This window comes from Pagrus major, chromosome 7 (assembly GCF_040436345.1).
Source record: "Pagrus major chromosome 7, Pma_NU_1.0".
Classification (NCBI taxonomy): Eukaryota; Metazoa; Chordata; class Actinopteri; order Spariformes; family Sparidae; genus Pagrus; species Pagrus major.
In genome coordinates this window covers 22,891,372-22,911,977 of record NC_133221.1, presented here as the reverse complement: position 1 = coordinate 22,911,977, position 20,606 = coordinate 22,891,372, and positions in this window count along the sequence as shown.

The following is a 20,606-nucleotide window of genomic DNA, read 5'->3' as shown; positions in this document are numbered from 1 at the left end:
TCGGTTGCTGACATACTTTTAAGAAGACATTAACTACTGTTAGCCCGACAAGATTAAGGCTTCTCTCAATTTCACTGAAACTGGAATGATTTGGTTTCAATTTACTTCATTTTGCTGCATTCATAAAGCTTTCCATTGCGTACCTTAGTACTTGCTGTTGGCTTCTTGAAGCTAGATTGCCTGACTCCCACAAACTAGCTATAAACACACCAGTACCCGGCTAAACGAGACTGATGTCGCCATTTATTTTTTTTGTCAAGCTTGCCAGACTAGTTACAATAACTAAGGGGGGCTGCACTCAATTACCTTAAAATTAGAATAAATGATAGCAGTAATCACCCAAGCATGTAAAAAAGACCAAGCAGTACAGACACACTCTTCACTGCCATCAGAATCATAACTTCTGAGTTCAGTATTTTACTAAGCTACATTTCAGGTGGGATCTTGGCCACTCAAGAACCATGTAACTATTTCTCACTTCCTACAGCTTTCCATCTAGTTCCTGTGCTGAATGAGACTGCAGGTGGGCTATTATGCGAACTTGATGAAAATACCATATTGCATGTAAAAATTAGTATGACATTATCCGGAACTGTGGGCTTTGGTTCAGCCTCATTAAAAGCACTTGGCTGCCACACGGGCTCTTACAGGAGGTGTCGGTGTTCTGGTCTGGCCTCGATCGCATTTTCAGGTCTGTCAAACTCCAAAAGGAAATGATTGTTATGGGGTCTTGTTAAGCAGTTACAAATCTGTCATCTGGAATTGCATTTTAGAAATTGAAAGCTGCTTTTGCCTTCATGTGGCAAGCGTAATACGACACACGTGCGCGAGGACACACACGCAGCTCTCTCGCCGACAGGCTGCAGGCAGGCATGGAGCGACCTTGAGCGAATTATTGAGATGAAGGGATGTAAATTGGAATATAAAAGAAGCGTGGAATGAGTTGCAGTGAGAGCAAAAACAGAAAGACACTTGATTTTTCGTCAATGATTCATTGTTCCCTGCATTGGCAGAGGACACACGACAGATATGGCCAAGTCTCATGGGTCAGGAATGGAGTGGGCGGCTCTGACTAACAACTGGTTTGGACCTCTGTGACACGTGCTGTCTGTATTGTCTTTTGAAATATTTATAGTATTTTGTCATGAGTGATCAGCACTGCTGCTGAAGTGAAAAACCCCCCAGATACAAGGTGTGTCTCTTCATGACGCTGACAACAGTCCTCTCTTGGGAAACATTCTTCGTGTTCATAAATACAGGCTGTGCTGTCCAAAATTACAGGTTTAAATGGGGGACTTCCTCCCTCACCCATTTAATTTGTCTTGTGTTACTTTGTCATCTGTTACTCGGTCAGTGGTGTTAGTTTGTCATTATGGGCCCCCATTGTGTATCAGAAGATGACATCAGCGTCAGTTGTGCGCGTCTTGTTCAATAAAAGGATGAGCTCACTACCGCACATGACGTGACACGACAACACAAGTTCTCTCTGTCGTTGTTAAAGCTCATTTATTCAGCTCATTGCTTTCTCTTCTTCATCTATCTTTCTATCTTTTTCATCTGCGATGGTAAATACAGGGTTGTGCTTGTGTTAGAGAAAACATGAGAAGAAGTGTGGGTGATGTGATAGCCACTGCTGATGCTGAACTAACTGGCTTTGCTTTTCATTTAATCCACAGGGACCACCTTAAGAAGTGGCTAATGAACAGCCTTCTCTGATATACATGAAAAATGACATCACTCACTCCTGTTCTGGCTTTTTTAAAATGTATTTATTTATTTTTTAAATCCGTGGGAGCTCTGTGATGCTTGTGGCTGTGTGTTTGAAAAAGAGCCTGGTGTTTGTCTCTGTGATGGAAACTTTCTCTTGGTATTTTACAGCGGTCAGTGGTTTGCATGTGTTGTTGTACATTGGCCACTTAACTAAATAAACTGTTTTTAATCAAATCATATTGAATCATATGTTTCCATCCAGCCTTCAAACAATGTTAAGCCTCTGAAATGTCTGTAGCCCTGCTGGTGTACTTGTGAGCCAGTAATGCTACATGCAAGTAAACATTTGTGTTGGATGGATGAAAAATCGACAGACAACTGTTCTATTCTTAGATTCTTACAGCTAGTGGGACAAAACGCTTGAAGATTTACCCAAAGATGGTCACTTCATAACCATGAAGTTGCCAGGCAACCAGCGGAGACATCAGGAAATGACTGCTCCTAGCCAAGATACATTGTAGCGAATATCCTCAATATAAAATCACATTGTGATGTTTGTACACTTTGGTTTTTGTACGAATTAAACAATACATATCGTGTGAGGTGAGCTTCACGGTTGTGTGTGAGTGGATTCTGTTTCCTTTTGACTTTTCCTTGGCACCAGTGTTTTAGGGGCAATATCTAAGAACTGGCCACAAATTTATATGCAAAACAATTATGGGGTAGTATATCACCAGAGTAAAAGCTAACTGCGCTAGTCAAAGAAACCAATGGGGCCAACATCTTAGAGGGCTGCACCTATACTCATATTTCAAACACATCACCCACTGAGGGGTATCGCCAGTGGGACAAGGGGGAAACAGGATGTGGGTGAGTACCCACACACACGGAGAAGCCATAAGCAAACCTCTGATGTGTCTAATCAAGTATGCCCCTTTGCTTTGCTGTGCTTTGTGCTTAATGTTTACATGCTAACATAATATTAGCATGCTATGTTTTTAGCATGCCCTCAACCCTTTTGTAAGCTTTTGACATTTTCTTAAAGGAAGAATCATTTTCAAAATGACCGCTAAAAATAAAAGTTCAAATCGAAATTACACTTAGTCCTGCAGGAAAAATGTTTAGAGCTTTTGACTTTTTCTTGTTTTCTTTGTGATTTGCAGTTCATAAATAAGGACTCTCACTTGTGAAATGCACATGAGAATTAGCCACAGTTGGGTGATAATTGGTGGGATTTTCCAGGTTTCAAACCCATCGTTAAATCCCACTCTTACTGGCTGCACCTGCGCCTCTATCTCCTTTGCTGTCTTCTCTTTAGTCTCTCTAAAATGTCTACAGGTGTGTCAGTTTATGACAGGATTAACCATTTAACAGTACCTCTGTCTGACCTCTCACCTCTGCTGTGCTGGCGAGGAAATGAGGCAGGATGTGATGAGGAAATTATAGGCTGATATTTTGGACATTTAACTTTAAGCATTGTGGCTATTTTTAAAGGAAACATTCGAACAAAATGCAAACAGAAAAAACCAGTTTTTTGTTTGTCAACTTGGCTCATAACCTTTAAATCAGTTGCATGTGTAGCAGAAATTCTTAGAAGTAATAAATGTAAAAGACTTTCTGTGTCACATTATGTCCAGTCCTAATAACCATTTAAGCTTTTCCAAAAGTTGAATCAACTTTCTGTTAAATGTAAATAAGTTTAAACGACACATATTCTGCTCATTTTCAGGTTCATAATTTTATTTTGGGTTACTACTAGAAAAGGTTTTCGTGCTTTAATGTTAAAATGTTTTTCCCCCACCGTTCTGAATACCTAGTCTCCTCTGATTGGTCAGCTTACACAGGCCTGAGCCAGCACCGCTAACAACAACAGAGCAGCTGTGCTAAAACAATTCTTACGTGCTAAATTAGCTGCTAGGCATAAATTATGCAAATGTGTGACATGGTGACATAGTGTGGTGTCACAAAGGCACTGACGAGGCATTCAGGAGCAGTGTTTCCTGTGGGAGACAGGAGCTTCTGTTGGTGTGGACTTTGACCTTTTTAACTTTCATTATCTTTTACATGCACAGGAACATGTAAAATGCTGAAGGAAAGGGAAAAAAAACAAAAAAACATAACAGGTCTCCTTTAACAGAACTTACTGTCTGTTGTGTGTTTATTTCTACTATTCTCTGACCTTTTGAAAATAAACATTTATCTTTAGCCAGTTACCCCAAACAGCAGCTAAATCCTTCTCCAAACAAAGACATTATTTAACCTCGTGCCAGTGATTTATATTCTTTTTCTCCACTGTCTCTCTGTATCAGCATTTCTGTTTGTGTTTACAGAAAGTGTGTCTACAGATCCAGGTCTTTGTCTGAGTGTGCCGGTGTGTACATATACTCAGGGGAGATGTCTGGACACTGGCCAGCACCTCACTGGTTCTGTGTGTGCGTTTGCATATAAACAGAAGTAAACGGCCATGACTCTCGCCTGTCTCTGCAGGGCCCTTACATAAGCCTATTTAGCCTCCTAAGGGGATCCTCACCTTCCTCCTCGTCTTCCTCAACTCTCCCTCCCTACTCCTCGTCTCTCCTCTCTTTCTCTCTTGATCCTACTAACCCGCCCACTCATCCCTTTAGCGCGCAGACTTCAGCGAAGGGTTTTACCCATGCTTAAGGGTTTTTTGGCCAAGTCTTTAATCATGTCTGGCACAAGTTCACAGTCTTGAACAATGGTGATATCTATCCCCAAAACCTCGATCTATCTGTCTCTCCTGCTCTTCATCTCTTCTTCCGTCTCAATCTCTCATCCGATCCGTCTGGCACCCGTTCTCTCCCCTTTAGGTCACTTTCTTATCCCCTCTGCACACATTCAAGTTCTCCTATCCTCCATAAAAACCCCATTCATCCTACCTTTGCCTCCATCCCCTCACCCTCCCACCCTGCATTTACCTTCCTCCTCTCCCTCCAGCACTTCAACTCAATCCCTACATCCTCTCCTCTCCCTGCAGCGCCCCCATTCAATCCCTCCATCCAGCTGCTCCCTCATCCCCCCCCCCCCCCCCCCCCCCCCCCCCCTTTGTGTTTTTTTTGGGATCATCTGAATCCCTACTCATGTCTATTCATCATTCACTTATAGCCTGGGATGTATGTATTCCATTTAGGGATGCTGCACATGATACACATCACTCCTTTCCACATTTTGTTCCCCATCCTTCCGTGTGTCCTAAATCTATTGTTTAAACCTTCCTGCATCTTTCGAACAAAACAAAATGTTCTCTTCAGTACCTTTCTGTCTTATTAAATCCCTTATTCCTTCGCTTTCATCATTTCTTTTACTATACATAGCTAAGGAACGGTCAAAACAGGCAATTTAGAAATGAAAAAGATATTTACTAAATGTGAAGTATAGCTGTTCTGCAGTTTTGCTGCTGCATTCAAGGTTTACGATGGTTCAACTGTTCATCCTGCCGCTGTGGCTCGCTGCACGACCAGGGTGTCCACAGAAAGCACAGCATAGGAAATGAGCTGATTATACTAGTATCTAAATTACCCGAATTATACACCTCTTCCCCGACAGAGAGCAGACGGAACAATGAAGAGGAACAGTATTGGAGCAACATCAGCCTTAAAGTTTGATTATCAAGTCAAAGATGATGAACAAAAGATACTTAGTACATTATACATTAGCTGGGTCATACTCCTAACCGATTCTTCTTTTTAAGAAACGATCTACGTCACAGGATTATATTATAGGTGGGGAGCAGCCTCTTGCGTAAGGGCTGGTAGAAATGGATGCTGTAGCTCATGGCTACGACAGCTAGCTTGGAGGTTTTTGTTGTGATTTTCCCATAGAGGCAGGGATTTTGAAAACTTTGACACCCAGATAGCGGAAGGAGGAGGAGAATGCTGACTAAAATAGTTGACAGTTGGCAGAGTTATGCCAACAGTCTACATCTGGTGAGCAGGGGCGAGTTAAATGGATAGATTACACTAGGCGGGGTGTAGTTTTTTTGACCCACCCTAAACGCACATTTTAATATTAGGTAAAGTAACATAATGACTAAACTGCCACATGATAAGCAGCTGATTTATTTATATTTTAGGATTTATATGAAATATGGGCTATAAAAGGCTCTCTCCATGAGTTGAAACCACGGAAATACATTTTCCTGCACATTGATACTAATGATGTTTATGTTTAAGACTTAAATTGATAAATAAATAAATAAAAATTAAACAAATATTACAAACAAAGTTTTGGATCAAATTAGATTTTTAGTGGCAGTATTTTAAAATATTTGTGAAACATTTAATGAAGGCAGTTGATGTTTTGGAAAATGTTTGGAAATAACAGTAAATAAAACATCAGCGGCAGCTGGTTAGCATAAAACTACCAATTCTGAATAATAGACAATAGCTTCAGGTTATTATTATTATTGTTATTATTATTATTATTATTATTATTACTGTCCATTATGACCAGAAGGTGTATACTTGCCTTTGTCTCCATACTGCAGCTACCTAAATTCAAGAATATGTTGAAGTCTGAATAAAAATATGACGAATAGCTTTGAATTTTCCAGTAGTCCAATGGAGGATTTTCACTTTTATTTCAGCAGTTAGATATACAGTCACCTTCCTTCTTCCTACTTCAGACATTCACCTTGCTCGTCTTCTCACACACATTTTTTCTCTCTCTCGCTCTCTTTTCAAATGACACGGACCTTCACATGTGCACAAACACACAGACAAATACACACCCTTTGTAACGGTAATAAATCAGCACACATGTGCACTCTCAGTGTGCGTGGTGGTTGTATATGGAGATAAAGTAGGGAAGGCAGACAGACATAAAAAAAAAGCCACAGATGATAATAGGAACAGACAGAATAGAGAGCGAGGGACGAGAGCCAAGGACAGGACAGAGAGAGAGAGAGAGAGAGAAAATGAAGGAGAAAGTGAAGAAAAGACAAATAAAAACCAAGGACAGGAGAGAGAAGAGGAGTAGAAATGAGAGAAAAGGACAGGAAGCGCACAGTGTCACCATTTGTGTTTATGCACTTCAGTGTGTGTTTAAAGTCGGTTTTATCCATTAACCACGTCCTGTATATGTGTGTGTGCATTATATAAACTGCTGTCCCATCTCATGGGTGTCAAATTGTGCTTGTCTGCCCTTTTCCAAAAGCGGCTTATTTTATCACAATAATAAGTGTCTATTTCCTCTGTGTGTGTGTGTGTGTGTGTGTGTGTGTGTGTGTGTGTGTGTGTGTGTGTGTGTGTGTGTGTGTGTGCGCGTGCGTGCGTGCGCGCGCGCGCGCGCGCGTGTGCGTGTTTATCTGTTAGCGTGTGAGACACTTCGGCTGACTGCTCTCAAGGTTCTAGGTGTGGGACTGTTGTGTCTTGCCACTTATCAGCGTTTAAGTGTCCTTGAGTAACACTGAAAACACACACACACATCCACGTGCACGTTTATGTCCACATTGAAGTAAATTGACACATTTTTCAGGTGTAAAAAGAGGTGAAGCACGAAGGAAAAAGACAGCCACTATATGAGGATATATAACAAAATCACACACAAAGACAATTTGGTTGGACAGAAGAAAATAAAGAAGCATAGACTTGGATTCTCTCTCTCTTTCTCTCTCTCTCTCTCTCCACACACACTCTTGTTTCCCACGGTGCAGTGTGAGTGTATTTGGTCTGCAAGCGCCAGGCTTATCTGTGCGTCGTGTCATAACAGCTCCATGTGTATTTATGTGTGTGTGTGTGTGGTATGCACGGTAGATACATGTATGCATACATGGACAAAAGCTCGGACTCTTGGCCCCAGAAAAGGTCAAAGTGGCCTCGCACAGGAAGCAATATATAGCTGCGCTTCCTAAGATCTGATGATGTACAAACACAGACACAAATGGGCACACAGAGTTACATACTGCATATGTTTCTGTCTACATTTCTGTCATTTAGCTGAATTTCTTACCCATACCTTCAAATCACAATATTATTTCAGGCCATCTCGCCTAGTGTATTTTCATTATTCGATGACGGAAAGTATGCACATACCGGTATGTGTTTAGTAAAAAGGGACCCTTACGAAAGACACAGAGGCAGGCAGGTGTGAAAAACAAAAGGTGAGCTTTATTAAAGTAAGCTGGAATCCACAAAATGCAGACAACAAAAGTCAGGAACGAAACAAGGCTAAAGAGTCCAAGAAAGATAAATACAAAAAACTAAGTGCAAACCAGAGAAAGCAGGAACACAGAGAACGCACAGGGAGCAACACACGACCGGGGAACAAACACAAGAATGCTGACGAACCAACGGAGAGTGAAGGAAAAACACAAAATACACAGAGGCTGAGTAACTAATGAAACACAGGCGTACAGAGAAAACAGGGAGAAAAGAGGACTAAGACTGGAAGTGGAAAGTAAAACATGACACATGAGACACATCACCTACAAAGTAAATCAGGAAATGATTAAACCAGAAATGCAAATCATTACACAAACATGTGGTCCTGTGATCCTGACTCACTGTAGTGACTTTAGCTAGCAAAACACAGACACACCAATGCATTTTCTATATTCAGGACGTCAAACAAAAATCATTTACCATTTTGTAATTGTAATTTTTGCCAACGTTAGAACTTCTGTGTTACTATTGGACAGATTTTTGCTGTTGAATTGCTTATTATTGTGTAGGAGTGGATAGTTTTGCATCTGTAGTAGGAGAGGGTTTCCTGTCCAATCATTTCTCCCTTGATCATTAAACTGAGAGAACAAAGTCACTTCCCATTTAAACAGGTCATAGTGGTAGTGGTGGTAGTGGTGTTATCTAGAAGGTCACCGTGGCAGACTTCATGTCTCTGGGCAAGAAAAGCTTATAGATAAAAAAACAATTTCCAGCAAATTTTTTGACTTTGTACTTTTGTCCCTTGAATGTGGAACAGTTGTCCCAAAGTATCAAACTACAATTTGGGTGATACGGTTACAATAGAAAGGAATGATTCACTGTTATGGAATATATTCTTTGTTTCCAGGACGAAATGAGCAGCTGTTATTGTGAACAGACTGATGGCAGACTCCTCTCTGCTTTTCCCTCATATGGACTTCTATCAGTGTCAGTGGTGCAGGTGAGGAACTGAGATGGATGGAAAAATGAAGCTCCGGGGAGAAAGCAGTGGCTGTGAGAGTCCTCAGGATCATGTTGCACCTTCAGGTCAGTGTCCTACTTGGCAGTGATGCTCCGTCAGCATTCCTGCAGCAGAAAGAATTCAAATGGTGAAAAAAAGAGGGAGGATGAGATGAGATGGAGTGAGCGAGAGAGAAGGGAGGGCAGATGGTTTGTAATGAATCTAAAACTGTTGTAACATTATTCTTCACATTTATTCATATCTAACTGGGGGAACGATGTACAATGGGCAAATGAAATAAGGAAACTACTACAAATTAGTAGCTTAATTAATGGTTTTAATACGATTTTGCAATTTAGTTTGGTTCACTCTCATGATAATGTTTCAAAATAACACAATGTACCACACATAATTTGACTTCATTACATCTGTTATGACAAACATGGTCATCATGTGCCTACACTGCCAGTTTCCTTCATCTTTTGTTTATTTCTAGTTCTGGAAATACTCAGTCGTGAAAGAATTTAGTGGCTAATCAAATCAAATATATAATTGAAAAAAGATTTGAAGGGAAGGGATGGGCAGGAAGGAGGGTTTTTACAAGAAAAGTGGAAGATCAGCTGACTTGCATTTTCATCCACTTGCTTCATGGCACATTTTTTGTGACTTGAACATCCACTGTACTGGAGAGGCAACAGATGAAAAATGATACTAAATAAACATAAATGTAATGGTTCCATCGTGTTTTTCTACATTGTTTTCCACACCCTCTTCCTCCGCAGTGGTTTAATGCCTCCTGACTGAAGCATCAATGCCAGCAGCAGCCAGTAATATTCACATAACAGTAGCGGATGGATGGAAGGAAGGACATTTATTTGCTTCACCTTATGTTGATTTTCTGGAAATCTGGTTAAAATTTGCACTACATTTGGGTAAAACCCTGGCTTGGGACCATCTCCATCTGTGATTGTGGTGACCAAAACAGGTATTTTAAGCCAAACCATGATGCTTTCCTAACCCTAACCAAGTGGCTTTTGTGCCCAAACCTAAACAGGCAAAGTGCTGTGACAAGAAAGAAATAGAAAATTCAACCTAAAACAAACATTCAGTTTGAACTTACCTGTGGTTTCGCAGAAACGTCTTTAGCTAACATTTATTCTGGCAGTTGGGTTGTGATATGACAACATAATGGCTATTGTTTGCTCAGGTTAAGGCTCAGAAACAGCTTAGTTAGGTTTAGGAAAACATCACAGTTTGGGTTAAAAGTTAGTTAATGTTAGGAAAACATCACAAAAGACTTCTTTGTTAAGGTTAAGAAACCTTTGTGGGACAGAGAAGGATTGCTGTCATGCTCTGTGGTCAGTTGGAAACAGGAAACAAACAGCTGTCTCTTGTGTTAAAGTGCAATTCTTTGCTGACCCATACAACCACCTGACCTCCTCCCTTTGTGGACTTTGTCACTTTATAATCAAGTCATCTCACTTCCGTTGCTTCCGTCATAATCACTACAGCCGCTAGAGGACTTTGCCACTTCAACATAAACACAAGTTGTTTAAGGGCAGTTGCTTTAACAACTCATGCTGCCATTTTTCTTGGGAAGACAGTCTTGATAAGAGAGTCAGTTTGTGGGAAATAAGGGTTTATTTAGAGGCTAAGCTGAGGAGAAAATTTAAGAGAGCAGAAATGAAGACGGATGAGGAGAGGACAGGGGAAGAGTGAAGTTTAGATACAGTAGCTGCTGATTTCACTGTTTGGACAGGCAGTTTATCCAATTAGAGGGGCCCTGTGCGGGTAGCGATGGAGGGAGTGAAGGATGATCGGCCAAGTGTGTTTACCTTTCAGACGCTCCTGGACTCCTGTCCTCCTTTAAATGGGAGGTTCTGACACAGAGAAATGAGAGGAATGAGAGATTAAAGATGCTGCTGGCACGCGTGGTGCAAATGTTTGAGATTACGCTTGTTTTCCTCTTTTGGTTATTTAGGTTTTTTTATTCAATTCGTGACCTGCTTTTAGTTCCTGGTGGCTCCTCAGTTCCTGGGACTGTTTAGTAACAAAAGGAGCCAGAAGATACCAAAGCAATTCACCTTTTAAACACTCCCTCTCACCGGCTCTTCTTGACCTGATGTGCTCCGGCGCTGTGTATTTTCACTTAAGTTTCATCATCGTTCAGTCCCTTGCTGTGGATCACTGGCTCATGATTCTGCTACTTGGTTGACCCCCCAATCCTGGGAGAGTCGCCCAGAACTCTGGGACTCAGAACCCAGCACAGGGAACACTTTGTCCTTTTCTCTCTCTCTCTCTATTTCTCATGCTTTCATTTTCATTTTTCTCAGTCTCTCTCTCTCTCTCTCTCTCTCTCTCTCTCTCTCTCTCTCTCTCTCTCTCTCTCTCTCTCTCTCTCTCCCTCACTCACTTTCTTTGTCTTTTTTTGCATGGATCACTGTTTACCATCTGAGAGACAGAGAGAGAGGGAGAGATTGCTGTGGGCTCAAATGTCAGGAAGTCAAGGGTTTCCCAGCCAGGCAATTACATAGGCTGCAGGACTACAGTGACACACACTCACACACACACACACACACCCATATACTCACATGCACACAACATACACCATCGCACATACGAGCACGTAGTCGAACCACAATACTCACACTTTCAAAAATGTCCCAGTCCATGCAAACGCATACTTTCCGGTCGCCACCTGTCACTCACACTGAGGGCTGTACACACACACACACACACACACACACACACACACACACACACACACACACACACACACACACACACACACACACACACACTCAGGGAGGTCAGGTGGTTTTCCAATCACATTCAGCTGTGCGCTCTCCACAGCAGTAAAATGGTTTTCGGTCCAGTGTTGGCAGGCTTTGATGAGTCTAACACACCACTGACTTCTGGTTCATTCTATCTGCCTACAAAGGCTTTGACGGATGGCTGCTTGACTGTTATTAGGCGCTGCGACTGCACCTGCTTGATGTGTGTGAGCACACACACACACACACACACACATTTTTCTTCATACATGTATGGGCCATGGGGGAGAAGGGTACAAAGAAAAATGGACCGGGTTTCCAGTGGCCTTGAAAATGTCCTTTCCTGGCCAAAGGAAGAAATTAAATAAGGCCTTGACAGTTTTTGAAAATCAATGAATCGCTCAGAAGTAATAATAAGACGATAACAGAGCTGTTTTTACATCAATGAGACGGATCGTAAGTCCTTCAAAGCAAGAAAGTCACAATTCTTCACAAGGAAATTGAAAGTGTCTTGGGATAGCAATGCAGGTCTAGTGTTGGTCAGAACTGAGGAAATCATATTTTCACCAATTTATCCTTCCCCAAAATAAACCAGTTCTGACCTCGAGGCAAGGCCCCTAAAGTCACTACAATTACATTTTATAGTCAATCAGAGAGTTTTTCTTGTCAAGTGTCTGCTGATGTGATTGGTGTTGTTTCTGTGTTGACTGTTTGGCCTTCCTGCGCAACGTGACACTCATTTCCCCGGAGTCCTAAATATAATCTTTTCATTGGGTTTTCTTACTAATGCAGTAATCAAATATGGTCATTTTAGACACTTTGGCAGCTCCTCTTGAGTCTCTTTCATGCTTTTATTTGGTCAAAACAGGAGTCTTCTTTGGTTCTTTGCCCGATCAAATCCAAAAAAGGCAGTTTAGCTGCAGGATACTTGATTGTTAATTTTTAGATGATGCACTGGCCTCTTTTGATACTGACATGAATATACATGAGACCCTCCGCAGTAGCTGTGTTTTGGTCAAGCAGGAAGCTATAGGAATGTTTTGGAGAGCAGAATCTATCAGCTCCTCTCTTCTCATCCTCATGACATAAATCATTAATGAGGTGTGTGTATCTGCCTGCACCTCTCCATGGTCAGTCCTGGGCCTGCCGTGCACAGCGGCGAGTGTGTGTGCGTGCGTTGTGTGTGTGCTAATCCACATTGTGTTGTATGTTTGAAGGTTTATACGTGTGTTTGTACGTGTGACTATGACTTTGGCGTGCTTCAGTAAATATAGCATGTATGTCTGCATTATTAAGAGTAGGTGTGTTTGTATCGGGTGTGCGTGCACGCGCGTGTGTGTGAGGGAGTGATGCATACACTGGGGTCTTTGAAGTGTAAAGTAACAGGCCTTTTTAAGTTTTGGATGTGAAATATTTATATGAGCAGGAGTGCTGCTCTGGGAGGACGAGTTGAGAGGAAAGGAGGAGAGGACGGAGAGGATGAACTTCTTTAAACAACAAATAAGCAAAGAGCCACGGTGGCTTTTGGAGCCAGTCCATTATTAAATCGACCTGAAAAGATTCGGTTGTGTCCTGTCACATACCATTGCTATGCACTGTAGCATTATTATTGTCTTAAATTTCTCAGAAATCTTCAAAAAAGTTCCTTCATCTTGAAGAAGATCGAACAAAAATGGTAATTTAGCAACTGGGATGAGATGAAAAAATTATTTTAGCTGTTTTAGTGTGTTTCTGCCTCCACTAACTTGATTTATCTTTTTATGAGCTTTCCTGCAATCCATCAATGTAAAGTTCAACCATTACCCTTTAGAACAACTCTCTTTATGCATTAAATTTACTAACATTAACGGCAGACCTGATAGCTTACGAGACAGTGATTAAGTCAGTGATAAAAGTTCATAATTAGGTTTTTGGACATTTGTGTAGTTTAAAGCGGGCATAGAAGAAGTCACCGTATGGTTCCATGTAGCACCCAATCAAATATGAGGATAACAAACCCTATCACAAGGTGTTATATATGAACAAGACTGTCCACTCCAGAAACACAACAGCATCAGTTTATTCAGCAAAAACCATAAAAAGAAAAAGTTTATTCTTCAACTACCAAAGCCTTCTGGTGGCCATTGACTCTTGTTTGGAAGCGGAGTTGGAAGTAGCGGGAGGAGGTTTACTGTAGGTGTTTTAATGGGAGCAACAAAGTTTAAGATTTTAACACAGGAGATTACAGTTTGTTCCCTTTTCCAACCAATTTTCATCACTAACCCTAACCCCCCAAAATTGGACATTATTGTGACAATGATCTCCAAAGTACTCGTTTTAATCTAAAAGACAATATTTCCCTGACCTTCACCTATCTTACCCAAATCATAATCTTTGCCTGACCTTAACCAAGTTGTTTTGTGCCCAAACTAAACCAGGTCAGTCCTGTTGAAAGTGACAGCGGATCAGAAAATTAATTTATACTAGAGCCTGACAGATTGGTTGGCCGATATTATCATCCGATATTGGCATATCACAGATATATCAGTGTTGGTGTATATGTTGCTCAATATGCATATTTCTTTTTCAATATAAAAATGCAAAAGAGATTTGCGGATAATTTATAATTATTTACATTTCCAGTAAAATGTATCTTTTCAGTGCATTGGTATCATTTTAGATAAGTTTATTGTTAAACTGTAACATATAATGCCTCTGTTACATATCTTTCTCATAAGCATTTTGATAACCACGTTTGAGGGGTCACTGCCAAAAATGACTGTATATCGGCCAATATATCGACATTGGATTTTTCTTACTTCCTAATATCAGTATCAGCATCGACCCCATAAATTGAGTATCGGTATCATTCGGGCTCTAATTTCACTCTGACTGCGCACCACATCCTTTCTGCTACAATACTGCCAGATTCCACCAGATTTAATTCCCTTAACATCCTCAGCTGCCTCGTGTGTTAGCATTTAGACATGCATGAGTTTTGAATGTTTCTTTCAATACGTGTTCATGTTCATCGAGTATCTCAGTCTCTGCCTGGGGCTGTGAGCTCAGAGACAGTCTGTGTCAAGCTGGCTCAGATTTATTACAGATCATCACACAAACCAACCCGATAACTCAAACATGAATAATTGTTGCAATAAATAAGAGTGAACTTCCTGAATTGCATGTGATTTTAGGACGATTGTTAAAATGTGAATTTCTAACACAGATTTTGGTCTTAAAGGATTTCCATCCATCACAACAGCAACAAGCAAACAGCATGCTGTTACTGTTGCACTTTTCTCTGCATTACAATGTCCTGTCAATCCAAATCAGTGAATACAGCCCTGAAAAGTGGAGGAGAGCTGGTGAACTTGGCACTCCTTCTGTGTGTGTGTGTGTGTGTGTGTGTGTGTGTGTGTGTGTTGAGGGCGTGTTAAAGGCTAAACTGAGCGATTAGCGGACAGGACAAAGGACAGAGGAGGCTGAGACCTTTATAGAGAGCCATGTGTACTTTCGGGTGCATGTTTATGAGTCTGAGGGTTCGTGTGCTCGCGCTCACCCATGAGTCTCAGTATGAGTGTGTGTTTGTGTGCGTGTGTGAGGCCAGACGTCAGTATTGACAATAGCCTGTTGAGACCTGGGAGGAGACCGGCTTCGTTAAAAGAGGCCTTGAACAAACAGAGAATAGAGACGGAAGGATAGAGGGAGGGAGGGAGGGAGGGAGGTAGGGATGCATGCAGGGGCAACATTTGGAGGGAAAGTGAGGGGAAAAGGTACAAATGAGGGGAATGTGGATGTGTTGCGTTAAGGTGAATTGTGGAAAGAGAAAAACAAGACTATCATGAAGGGGTGTATGAGGGTAAAAATGGAGGGAAATAAGATGGAAGAGAATAGATTTAACAAAGACTAATTGGAGGCAAGGAGGGAGAGGAAGAAGGATTAGGGAGGTGGTGGCGCTACAGGGAGGAGACGGATAAAATGGGCAAATGAAGTCAGAATATGAAACAAAATGATTAAAGATGGAGGGATCGACAGAGAGGAGAAGAGGGGGGCAAAAGAAGGGTGGGGTGAAGAAGAGTTGGACGACAGAAGATTGGGTTCAGCCTGATGATGGAGAAATGGAAGGATTTAAAGGGGAGGAGGCAATTTAAGATAAAGGAGGAAAGAATTGAAAGCAAAACCACAGGCTTCTTTGAGTAAAGGTTAGCTGTGACGGAGGACAGAGGCAACAGGGTCAAGTGTGTGTGTGTGTGTGTGTGTGTGTGTGTGACAGAGCAACACAAAGAGATTTTGCTTTGCCGTGCACGACTCCCTGTTTCTATGTGTATAAAAAAGTGAGGGATAGGGGTTGTAGTGTGTGTATGTGTGCTGGTATAGTAGGCGTAGCAAATCAATAACTGATAAATAAGTAATAAGCCACAAAATTTCAAAAGGCACCGGCAAAAACAAATGATTCGATACTCACAAGCTACAAGAGGGAAAAGATGGGGGGATGTAGACACACACACATGCACTGCTGTGTGCGTGTGTGTGTGTGTGTGTGTGTGTGTGTGTGTGTGTGTGTTTCTGTTGTTGCAATGGAAAATATGTGCCGGATCAGTTGTGGAGGTGTTGATGTTGTCAGCCTGGCGTGACATTTTTACACGGTTATGTCCGGTTTGTGACATCAGAGAGTGTTTCACAGGCTTATCAGTCTTTGTGTCTGGTGTCAGATATCAGTTTATGTGAAAAGCCTCATTCACACACATGCGGCCTCAGTGTTTGGAAGAGCACATGTGCTAAAGAAAGAAAGAGAAGTACGGAAGGAAGGAATTAAACCAACAACCAACCCATCAACATGATGGAAACCATGGCGGGGGAGAGCAGAGAGGCAGACTAATCCTTTAAAGATGCTACTCAATGTTTTGTAATTATTGTGTACTTTTTTATATATATTTACTTTTACAACATAATTACTTGTAAACAATGAAATTTCAATAAACAAATGAGAAAAAAAAAATCAAAAAAATGTTTACCCTGTTATTATCTTTACACTAGCTGGTGTATCAGCAAGTCATATGAGAAAGTACAATGCAATATATTAAAAAGATTTTTTTCAGCATGTTTTAGCCCACTGATGACCAATAACTCAGAAAAGACGTCTGAAAGCCTCTGACACTATTCCTCAACTTGTACTGATGATTTCAGATGGCGGCTGACCCAACCTACAATCCCAAAGCGTCACTATTTGACGAGTTGGGAAAAACACTCAAAAATGAACTTAATCTTTCAAATAGGAGCTTTAAGCGAGTCTCTGCAAGTTGATTTTCACAGTGCATTATACTTCAAGTTGTTTGGCATGAAGGAAAAACATTCAGAACATCTCAAACAAAATGGAAAATTGCAGATATTATGAATGCATTTATGTAAAGTTCATTAATGGTTCCAATTTAATTTTCACTGGGATCTTTTAATGTTGCTTTAATGCAGAAATGAACTTGACTCAAAGTTGTTGGGTCTGAGTGTTACACATACTGATAATAATGTAATATAGTGAATAATAATACTATTATCTCTACTCCAGTAAACTATCACAGCTGGATAAAAACTGGTTACAGCAGAAAGAGAAGCTCTTCATCCGTTAACAGAGGGCACATCTGTCAATACCACTGTATGATAGTAATGATTAACATTTGTGTGTTTCCTTATTTTCTGATCATATCAACTCATTCTGCTCTATTTCTTCTGTAATTACTTCTGTTTTATTCTGCTCACAGGTAACAAGGGAGACACGAGCAGCAGGAGATCTCCAGTTGTCTGCGCACACACACACACACACACTTCTTCTCCCAGTCTTGTGTCTCCAAGGACCTACAGTGTGTGTGTGTGTTTGTGTGTGTGATAATGAAAGCTGCTGACTGGCAGTTGTGATTGGCTACCTCTGCGGCCTCTAGAGATGGCCGTCTGAATGGTGCCAGCTAGACGCCAGACAGACGGCACACACTGTGTTTATGTGTGTGTGTGTGTGTTTATTATGCGTGCATTCGGGCTCACATGAACGTACCTTCAGCAGGTGTTTGTGGGCGTGTGTATGTGTGTACCTGCATGAGTGTGGATCTCAGTGTGTGAGTGTGAATGTCCCTTATGGCACTGTCTACATGACCTGTGCGTGTGTGCCCGTGTGTGTGTATCACTGATACTGTGCCGCGCCCTGCTGTCTGGAACCTGATTATAAATACAATAAATTAGTCCATGTTTTCTCTGAGTGTTTCCCATCAGGTGTAGGTTTTCACCCAGCTGTGTGTACTCTCTATTTTTATCTGTCTCTTTTGGTTTCAGTCTGTCTGTCTGTCTCTCTCTCTCATGGATTTACCTTAAATATCATTACATTGTGGTGGTGTGTGGATGCTGTATAAGTAAATGATTAACAGGTGTGCAGGTGATATACTGTAGACTCAGACATGGCCTCAATGACATCACTTTAAGCTCACTGAAAGCTTATTAGCTTTTTATTTTTCCTCCATTTTATTTTTGAATCGTCATTATACTCCATCTGTTTTGTTCCTATACTATTTTATAAATTCATATTCTGGCAGCTTCCAAGTATAGTTACATGTAGTGCTCTTGGTGGATGAATAAAGAAGAGAGAATTTGACTTGTTTGGGTTCTTCCCGTTAAGGCCTGGTCACACCAGTTTTTAATAATGGCAAAATTTCATGGTAAAATCAATTCAAGAGGTCATATTATGCTTTTGGGGTTTTTGCCTTTCCTTTATTGTGTTATGTAACATTGTTGTGCATGTAAAAGGTCTGCAAAGTGAAAAAGCCCAAAGTCCACACTAAAGGGAGTTACTCTCTCCCACAGAAAACACTGCTGCACTGCCTGAAATGCCTGGTTTTAAGTTGAGCTTTTATTTCCATAACTTATGTACGTCACTATGTAACAGGCATTATGTTAATATATATTTCTATATATGTATTATAAAATATATACATTCCAGTCAGTCAGCAGACATAGAGTTGCTACCGCTGTAGCGGTGTTATTTTAGATCACACTACCTTGTTCGGCATGACCCACCCTACTCTGCCTTTGATTAGATACATCCTGCAAGTTAAGTAATGCACATGTGCAACTCTCACCAAAGATTGAAGAGAGGCTAGATGTCTCACTCTGTAGCTAAAACAGAGTGTTCAAGACACAGTGTGAAAAGGGATGTGTTTTTATTTTTTATTAAAGTATGTAAACCTGTTCTACTAGGACCCCCAAATAAAAGTATGAACCTGGAAATTAGCATAATATGACCTCTTTAATTGCATTAATGTTTGGCTTGGAGTTCAACTTGGTGAACTTTGACAAGCAAATTCACATTGTTGACCATTAGAAAGCCGTCTTGACAGTGCTGACCTTTGACATGACCTGGAGCCAGATAGTTCAAACTGGACAGTAGCTATTAGCTGTGCTGCACTAATGACTTTGATTTGACCTACTCAAAGTCCTGAGTAGAAACTGATGGTACGAATACATCTTTTCAATAAACTGTCTGAACCTTTTTTTTGTGTGAATGAGCTAAACTAACACGTTTGCTAACTGATTGTTAACAAGCAGGGGCACTGCCGCTTCATCGTGGGCTAAATGTCGCCTAAGACAATTGTGATTCATTTAAAGCCATGCAAACAAGCCAGAGTGGTATTTCCCACTATACCAGAATAAGAATTGGTGCAGCCAGACTCCACCTATCAGAGGGATGGCTATGTAAGACTATGGAATTGGTGGATGCCATTTGAGCCTCATACAACAAGGAATAACATCTGTATTGTACAATTCCTCATCTCACGATTTATGTCCAATACCACCACCCAGTGAGCAAAAAGTGGTCTAGATCACATCTTTTAGACATCATTTATGGACATCCAAGACGTCTAAAAGACGTCCTCTGGGGAGCCAGAATGAAAGTTTTTTATACGTAGACCACTTTTTGCTCACTGGGCAGTGAGTACCAAAGCAAGAATCTCTATATGTAGCAAGGGAATGTCGGGGTGGTGGACAGGCTGTAGCGTGTTGTGACTTTCATGTCTAAAGACTGGAGTTTGTGAGTTTGAAATGCCTTCCTTCTTTATAACCATAACCACAATCTTTCCCTGACCCTTAACATGAAGAGTTTGGGTTTTTTTTAACCACTCTTAACCAATTTGTTACAGTTGCTGAAACCTCACCGTACCATAACCACAATGTATGTGCAATAATCATTTCCCTGACATTAGCTATACCATAGCAGCCACACACATTTTTAATCTTGGTCATGTTTCAGTATTTTCACTGCGAGGGACAGAAACCATGGCACCGACGACATGGACGGATGTCTTTTTCTTTTCTTGTGCCGTTGAATTGCAGCTTAGCCATTTTCAAGGTGTTACGGGAAGCCAGGAATGCCAAGGGTGTTTATTTCACTGCCACTTTCTAGGGCAAACTTTTGAATTAGGAGGAAGGAAGATATCGGCTGTATCACCGAACCCATCCAGGCTTTCTTGGAAGGATTCAGAGAAGCATCTTTTCATGCTTCAAGCTATTATTTTCCCCTCTTCTATTAGACAAGAGAAATTCTATAAAAGCCTCACCCAAAACCCTAATCATGCATCTGTTCTGCATCAGGTCTGCATGCAAGCAGTGCAGCTATTTTTTCTGTTTTTCTTCATTAAGTTGCGAAGTAAAAAGTAAAAAAAACAAACAAGGATACCAGGGTTTAGGGCTTCATTATAATGGGCTGAACCTTGAATCAAATAATATTGACACCAAAAATGTCTTAAAGGGAAAAAGAATAAGAGGACTACCAACACTTTATGTGTTGAACAATGAACTGGCGGCTGAGTTGACATTTTAAAGAATGTGTGAACTTTGTGAAGAAACTTCAAACTGAAATCCAAGTGTTAAGTGCACCCTCATCCCAGTCACACTCTGATCCTTATCGCCGCTCGATCAGCCAAAGAACTTGCCGGATCACCACAAAGAAACACACAGACACATGGACCAACACTAAACCTCTCTGAG